Below are 8,520 nucleotides of genomic sequence, written 5' to 3'. Positions count from 1 at the left end.
AGAATGTCTTTGATCACTAGAGTTTATCAGTGTTGGATTGTTTCCACTGTGATGTTCTGAAACTTTTTCGCCTCGAAATATTAAAGCAGCTCATGTTAGAGACACTTTAATATGAACGTTTTATAGTTGAGACATTACATATATTTTACTGTTTATAATAAATGCCATCTATACAAAAGCCTGGCTGTTAATTTTAATATTGGCACAAGATCTGTTTTCCATGATATGTTAACACCTACAATTTCACTAACTGTTGAGGCTATTTTTTATTGAGATTCTGAAGCCAAAGGAGTCTTGTGTTCCTTTTGTTCATTTTTCCTATTTCCTTGAAATAAGAGATTGTGTATGGGCTTCACTGTGAAGACTTCAGATCAATCTTTGTATTACACTTGGTTATCTCTTAGCTATATAACTTCTGAGTGCAAATCATTGAATTCTTCAAAGAAACATTATAAGGAATAAATCATAATAGGTGTGAAGGAAAGCACAGTGTTGGGATACACCTCACCGAGCTGATGAAAGGGGTTGAGGCAACAAAGGAGGAGAAATGCCTGAGTGATCTCAGTGACGATGCAGAGATGGAACAGACCAGAACATGGGGAGAGCTAACGAGTGGACAGAGTGTTCTGGTTAGGAATGTGACCCCAGGAGGCAGACAGGACCTCACTGGCAGATGGAGTCCAAAGGACCTGGGGTCAGAGAGAAACTAAAGAGAGTGTTATGGTCTCCAGGAGGTGTGGGGGACCCCTTAGTCATGAATCCTTCTGCTTTATGCCTGCTTCCTACTTTAAAGGAGGCTCTGGGAACTTAGCATCAGCTCAGCTTCCCTACTGTCAGCGGACCTGGTCCTTCTCTGCCCTGTAGACCAGTGACAGACACGGGGCACTTTACTCCTTACCCACGTTGTACACCATATCAGCGTATAAAGGAGCTGTGTAGTGTCCCATGGAAGCAACTATGGTCCTTCCCCAATCAGTCCTACACCCGGATGGCCTCAGATCCCTGGAGTGTCCCATCAGTTGCCTCTGAGCCCTGTCTGCTCACCTGGCACCCCCACTCTTCACTCCAGTCAGGATGGACTCCCCATCCCCTCCTTTCCATCTAGCCCCCTTAGGTCCTGCCCACTATCCCAGGCCCAGCTCCTCTCAGGAATTTCTGATGACTCCAGTGAGCCCTTCCTCCTCTTTTTAAATTAAGGGGGTTCTATAGAGGTAACACTGGAGAAGAAAACGGCACTCCAGCATTCTTGGCTGGGAAATCCCATGGGAAGAGGAGCCTGACGGGCTACATTCCACAAGGTCACGAAAGAGGCGGACACGACTGAGCGACTAAACAACAACACACACTTCCGCCTCTTTTGGACTTTTTATGTTTTTCTTGGGTAACCTCTTCCCTCTCCCCCAAGTTCTTCTTCTCCCTGTCCCTCAGTTATCCTTTTTTATTTTCCTATTACAAAATGGGAAGTAGTAACAATGACTACCTCACAGGGATGCTGTGAGCTCTGAAAGTGACAATACATTTTATAAACCCTGGTAATGAGAAACGTTATCTATATTTATTTCTACTTATAAATCTTTATTGCAATTTCTCTCACAGTAGGCATGAAAAATATAGAATGCAGTGTGTTGATTATTTACAAGAACATTTGGGGATGCATTTAGTGAGCATATTAGCTCCTGAAGACTGTGTAACAAAACTTCACAAACTATGTTGTCTGAAACGTAAAAAATGTATTCTCTCATAATTCTGGAGACATAAAGCCCAAAATCAGCATGTTGGGCATGACCCTGCTTCTTCCATATGTTCTGGGGTAGTTTGGGTCTGAATGCTTCTGGAGCTCCTTTGTGGCAGCAGGGCCCCAATCTCCTCTTCCATCTTCACATGGCCTTCTTGCCTGTATGACATCTCTCTCTCCTTCTCTTCTTTTTCTTTTATCAATTATTTTCATTTCCGGATTCTCAAGCTCTGCACAGTTTTAGTACTCCCTGAGAAATTAAACACTGTCATATCCCTTCCATGAAAATGGGAAGAAAAAAAAATGGGAGGAAACGCATCAGTATATACTAATGACTGACACAAAACATTTACTAGTTTATCACAAAAGTGCATTTATGATAGGAGCATCAGAAAGAGTAACTGAAAAATTAAAATTTACCTTAAAAATATGTTAGAAAACTTTACACAGACAAATAAGTGGCTATATATGTAAATCCTAAATATATTACAGTATTTTATATCCATTTTGGTAATGGACTACTCCAGGAAGATGTAATTACGAAACTTTAAATTCAAGGAGTTCTAAAAATGTAAAGCAAAACAGGTCTTAAAAAATATAGGTTTGATGAAAAGAGAGATTTTTGTCTATTTAGACAAATCTGGTTAGTTTCTAACTACACTTCATTTCAGCACAATCATCACTCAGGGGACAATCATTTATGAGAAAGGGGAAATTAAAGTTTAAATTACCTTCAGAATTCTACCCATTATCACCCAATCAATACTGAAGTATATGTCATCAAGTATGCAAAATTACAGAATTTCAGTTATGAAATTTGGAGGCAAAAAGCGTAATTATGTATAAAATCACTGACAAATTTAAGCTAGTATTATTAGCTTTAGGACATTTTTTGTATCATAACCTTAAAAGGATGGCAAACTAGACATCAGCAGAAATGCTGTTAAAGCTGTTGGGGTTTTTTTTGCTCCAAGTTTTTCATATGAATGAAATAAAAGTTTAACCGTCTCTAAGTTAAATTTCACAGGTGAAATTGCTGCTCTCTGATTTAACTTTTGGGGTAAGACAGGGCAAAATCCAAGTATCATCTCTTCCATTTTTGTGCATAAACACAAATAAGAGTCAGTATCAATACAAATGACAACATACGGAGACAACATGTTTAGTCAGGTTCTATAACACAGGATACTAGGACATAACTCTGCTACAGTAAATTCCCGTTTTGTGTTTTGGAAGAGCAGCTTACATAGTATGGTGTGAAAAGCAGTAAAACGCACATGCTTTTTGTGTCATTTAGCAAAGAAAGACAAGAAAGAATATATTGCCAAACTCCACCTGCTACTCCATCCTAGACCCAGTTGTCTATCATCCACTCAGTTCCAGTACTTCCAAATTCTCAATCTACCCCACTCAGTCTCAAGCCAAGATTAACTCCTTTTGCACCAACTCTCCTTTCTCTCAGCTAAGTCATCATTTTCCAGAAAAGTCTGATTTTTCTGACTCCACGATTTAACCCATTTGAAGTCAAAGAAAATGCTGTAATACTGAAAACAATCAAACTAGAGATGGAAATTAGTGTTGTGGAAGATACATGTCAAGTGCTCTGCAAAGGTAATGAGAAACTTGCAAGAAAACAGATTTTAAACTCTGCCTGGCTTCCTTAGTTACTCGGTATACGATAATGTTGCTCTGATTACTAGTCAGGACAATAAAGTGCTCAAAGGCACTAAAATATGCATCTTGGGGGGAAATGCATGGACATTAAGATTTCCTGGGAGTTGGCCAAGGCATTTTTACATCCATAAGGACTGTCAACTTAAACTTAGTCTGTCACAGTTATTAAAAAAAGGAAAGGAGTGGAATTCTTGCTTACAACTGGGTTTGGCAGAAACACATCTGTATACTCTGCCTCTGTGATCACACAGGCCTTTAATTAGGGACAATGAGTGTGCCCACAGAGCAGCACTAATGAAAAATTTATAAGGAGTCTATGATAGAGCTTCACAATCCAGCTTTACTAGGTTGTAAACACTCTTCTTACCCAAGCATTACTTTGTGTATCTGTGAAACATCTGAAAAATACTTTTCTTTGACTTACCAGGCTGTAGGGAATGAGTCATTTTATGTACAAGCATCTACAGTAGAACTTGGTACTTTCTTGCATTAACTGAACAATGTTCCAACTGGAACCTAAAGGAAGGTTGCCAATGCTCACTTTTCAGGCTCTGTGAGGTGCTGGATGCTCTAGATCAGTTTGTCTGTGGAAGCTTCTCTCTTTGGCATGCTTCCTCTGTCCATTTAGTAATTTGCCTGGAGGTGACGACGTAGCTCGTAACTGACATTCATCTGGGGATCCTTTTAGCCAGGTTGGCCTCATTTGTTCTTGATTCACCTCTTTCTGAAGCTGCAATGCTAATAACCTATCCTGTTCTTCTTGTTTATGTCTCGCAAAAAATAGACGTTCCAAATCTAACAGTTTTGGGGTGAAGTGAACTTGTTTACTCTTGTTCGGAGGAAACTTTGAGGAACATTTTCCTTCTTTTTGTAGAATAGCATGGATTGCTGACTGCTTCAGACAAAGATTCCTGGTTTTTTGCTCTGGAGATGTCCTTATTGGTCAGTAGGTGAGACTCCTCATTTTCTGTCACAGCTGTGTTATTTTTCAGTGTCTGTGTCACATCTGACACTGTACATCCACTCTCCGTTTCGCCATAAGGCTTAACTGCAGTTTCTCCAGAAGAGGAAACTCCAGCTTTAGGCTCTTCATGACTGATGACACGTAACTCTCTTTCATGACTGATTTGTTTTGTTTTCACTTTTCCTTCAAGCTACCATTCTCCACCACTGGCACATAACTGAGGTCTACTTCAGTGACTGCAGTGAAGCTTCTGCATCTTGCTTTTGAACTTCAAGGTGTATTTGAGGAGAAAGCGCTGGCATATCTTCCTCAACTTCTGTGTCTTGCCATGTAGGGTTCTTCCCATCACCGCTGTCAGTTTCCTTGGACCTGGAGGTTTCCTGTCTTCTTCTACAACTTCAGACTGTGACGCTGACTCAAGTTGAGATTTTGGTGACAAATACTTCTGAATATCGCCAGTGTTTTTTCGTTTGCTCTTCCTTTTCCTTTGTGACTCGGTTGTTGGCTGGATTAGATATTTTGGAATACGAGAGGAGAGCCGAGACACGTTCCTCACAGACATTGCTAATATTAAGGCTTAGCCTTCTTGCCAGCGCTTCTTCTCTTTTCAGTTGTTCTTCCATCTCTCTCTGCCTTTTTTCTGCCTGTCTCTTTTCCTCTTCTTCCTCCTCTGCCAGTAATCTCTGTATGTATTCTTCACTGGCTTTGTTTTCTCCCTCCTGAATGGCTCATCGCTCTGCCTCCTCCTTGCTTCTCTGCTTTCATATTCTCTTCTTAACTCCCCAGGTTGACTTAATAGACGAACAGGGAGATAGTCATCAATGATTTCCTCTGATTGTTGCCCAGAGACTCTAAGCCGGGATTCCTCTGGATAGTGTTTTTGAATTATCTCCCACAGTTCCATATTGACAAGAGAATTTCTTCAGGTGTGGTACCGAGTCCACGAAGAGACCCGGCAGCGACAGAAAGGACAGCACAAATGTGCCTTCTCCACAGTTGATTTGAAGCATGCTTTACAGAGCGTGTGGTTGCAAGGCAGTGTCACAGGCTCAATGAGGATTTCCAGACAGATGTGGCACTGGCATTCCAACAAGGAAGGGATGGTATCTCTGAGTACAGCCATTCTAATATGCTATAAGGTGTATTCACATCAATACCAGAATTCCAGGATTGGGAGCTTCAAATGTCTTCTGTGGGCCAGGAAAACTGTACGACCCCAGAAGGCGGTGTGTTTGTCGGTGTTAAAGACAAGTATCCCAAAAGGAAGCAAACTAACCTTGACTGCTCCCAGGCACTGCCAACCGTTGCAGTAGGGCAGTGGTGGGCGCAGGGCTCTGTAGTGAGGCACAAGGCAGGCGCCAAGTTCCATTCCTCCCTGTTCGCAGGTGAGGCTTCTCCCTCAGTTCTGAGCAGCTAAGCCCGAGACTGCTGAGGTGCACAGGCCCCAAGCCACCACTCCACAAAGACCAAAGCTTCTTCCAGGATGCCGCCTCAGCAGAGGAACTTCCGTTTGACCTTTGCTGTGGGGTCGACTGCACCTGTGCACTTCTCAGGGCTCTGAGCCGACCCTCCTCTCTCTTGTGCAGTGCAAGTCGCCCTGGTGTGTCTGACTCTTTGCGACCCCGTGGACTATACAGTCCATGGAATTCTCCAGGCCAGAATACTGGAGTGGGTAGCCTTTCCCTTCTCCAGGGGATCTTCCCAACCCAGGGATAGAACCCAGGTCTCCCGCATTGCAGGCACATTCTTTATGAACGGAGCTATCAGGGAAGCCTAATCTTGGGGGGCGGTGCTGTAGCAATCTCAAAAGGTCTAGTGAGGTCACAACGCTCTCCCTCTGGCCTTTTTCTTATAGGACACCAATCATTCATTGTAGAGTCTACCCTAAATACAGGATGATTTAATGTCAATTTCATGATTTCATGTAGTTTCATGCCACAGACCTTATTCCCCAAATGGTCTCATCACAGGTTCAGGGATTGCGGTTTGGACATGTCTTTTTCAGGACATATGTCAACCCACTATAGTGATAGGAGGGTTGGAAAACTAAAATGAGATGTTACCTTTTGTAGATCAGTATACAAACACATCCCTACATGCGTAAATATATAAATTCCTGCATAAGAAAGAATATAATATATTCTTGAACTATGAAATGCAGATAAAAACATTCAGCAGGTGTTTTGGGGTTGTATGTTTTGGGGAAAGCTTGCTTTTCTGCTCTTTTTTTATATTATTTATTTTTTACCTAGGAGAGATGTCTATTGTTCTTGCAAGTGTGTAAAACATAAAATGGCAGGGAAGCAAGTACATTCTTACTGCACCCCCATAAAAGCCTTTAGAACGGTAATATTTTTCAGGGACAGGAAGAGAGATGAGAGGTTGAGGAAGCCCCTTCCTCCATGTAACAAGAAAATTCCCCTCCAATAACAACCAAAATGATGAATATCGGGGCTTTAAATTTCTTGTTATTAAATTGGAGGAAAATATTGGACCTCAGTTTGACATTTTAAATTTTTAAATGGAGGATAATTGTGTTACAATGTTGTGCTGGTTTCTGCCACACAACATTCCAAATCAGTTGCCACTATGTATGTGTATCCTCTCCCTCCCCACTCCCCTCCCCCTATCCTTCCCCTTTAGTTCATATAAACCCCAGTCTGGGTTCCCTGTGTTATATAGCAACTTCTCACTAGCTGTCTCTTCTACACATTGTAGTGTGTGTGTGTGTAGTGCTACTTTTTCAATTTGTCTCACCCTCTCATTCCCCTGCTGTGTCCTCAAGTCTGTTCTCTGTTCTGTTTCTGCATTCCTTCCCTGCTAATAGGTTCATCAGTGCCATTTGGCTAGATTTCATAGATATGCTTTAATTTACTATATTTGTTTTTCTCTTTCTGACTTACGTCACTCTGTATAACAGTTTCTAGGTTCATCCACCTCATTATGACTGACTCAAATTCGTTCCTTTTTATGGCTGAGTAATATTCCATTGTACATATGAACCACTACTTCTTTGTCCATTCATCTGTATATGCACATCTAGGTTGTTTCTGTGTCCTGGCTATTGTAAGTAGTGCTGCAGTAAACCTTAGGGTACGTGTTTCTTTTTGAGTTGTGGGTTTCTCAGGATATATGCCCAATAGTGGAATTGATGGGTCATATGATAGTTTTATTCCTAGTTTTTTTCGGGAATCTGCATATTGTTCCCCACAGTGGCTGTATCAATTTACATTCCCACCAAAAGTGCAAGAGGGTTATCTTTCTCCGTATCTTCTCCAGCATTTATTGTTTATAGATTTTTTTTTATAATAACCATTCTGACTAGTATGTGGTGGTACTTCATTGCAGTTTTGATTGACATTTCCCTAATAATGAGCAGTGTTGAAGCATCGTATCATGTGTTTATCGGCCATCTGTATGTCTTCTTTGCAGAAGTGTCTGTTTATGTCTTCTGCCTATTTTTTTGATTGGGTTGTTTGTTTTTTTCATATTGAGCTGACTGAGCACCTTATATGTTTTGGAGATTAATCCTTTGTCAGTTTTTTCATTTGCAATTGTTTTCTCCCATTCTGAGGGTTGTTTGTTTATCGTTTCCCTTGCTGTGCAAAAACTTTTCAGTTTTATTAAATTGCATTTGTTAATTTTTGCTTTTATTTCCATTACTCTAGGAGGTGGGTGCAAGAGAATCTTGCTACGATTTTTGGCATAGACTATTCTGCCTATGTTTTAATAAAGAGTTTTGTAATTTCTGGCCTTACACTTAAGTCTTTAGTCCCTTTTGAGTTTGTTTTTATGTATGGTTTTCCAAAGCTTTGTGTGACCTGATGACAATGAGTATTATCAGGTGAGAGGTAGCAGTGGGCACTGGTTAGATGTGGGGCTCAGCAGGCACCTAGAGTCTGTTCACGTCTTAGTCTTGTGACTGCTTAGCCCTGCCCTCAGTGTGCCTCATTTCCCTGATGTTTAAAGTTGGGCAACAGTAGCTCCTCCTCATAGATTGTGGTGAGGGTTTAATGAGCAACTACAGGTTTAGCACTTACAACTGTGGGGAACCAAGGGAGTCAGCAATAATAATTAACAATTCTTAGAATTATCATACCTAAATTGGCCATTGGTGTTTCTATTCCCATTTTTATGTTTACATGGG

At 41.1% G+C, this 8,520-nt stretch overlaps 1 pseudogene; it reads right to left on the bottom strand.

The window, feature by feature from the left end:
* Positions 1 to 2,655: 2,655 nt before the first annotated feature.
* LOC113887822 lies at positions 2,656 to 5,496 on the bottom strand (annotated as a pseudogene).
* Between the last annotated feature and the right edge of the window lie 3,024 nt (positions 5,497 to 8,520).

This window comes from Bos indicus x Bos taurus, chromosome X (assembly GCF_003369695.1).
Source record: "Bos indicus x Bos taurus breed Angus x Brahman F1 hybrid chromosome X, Bos_hybrid_MaternalHap_v2.0, whole genome shotgun sequence".
In the NCBI taxonomy this organism is placed as follows: Eukaryota; Metazoa; Chordata; class Mammalia; order Artiodactyla; family Bovidae; genus Bos; species Bos indicus x Bos taurus.
The sequence above is the reverse complement of the archived record's forward strand: the minus strand, read 5'-3'. Positions and strand labels throughout refer to the sequence as shown.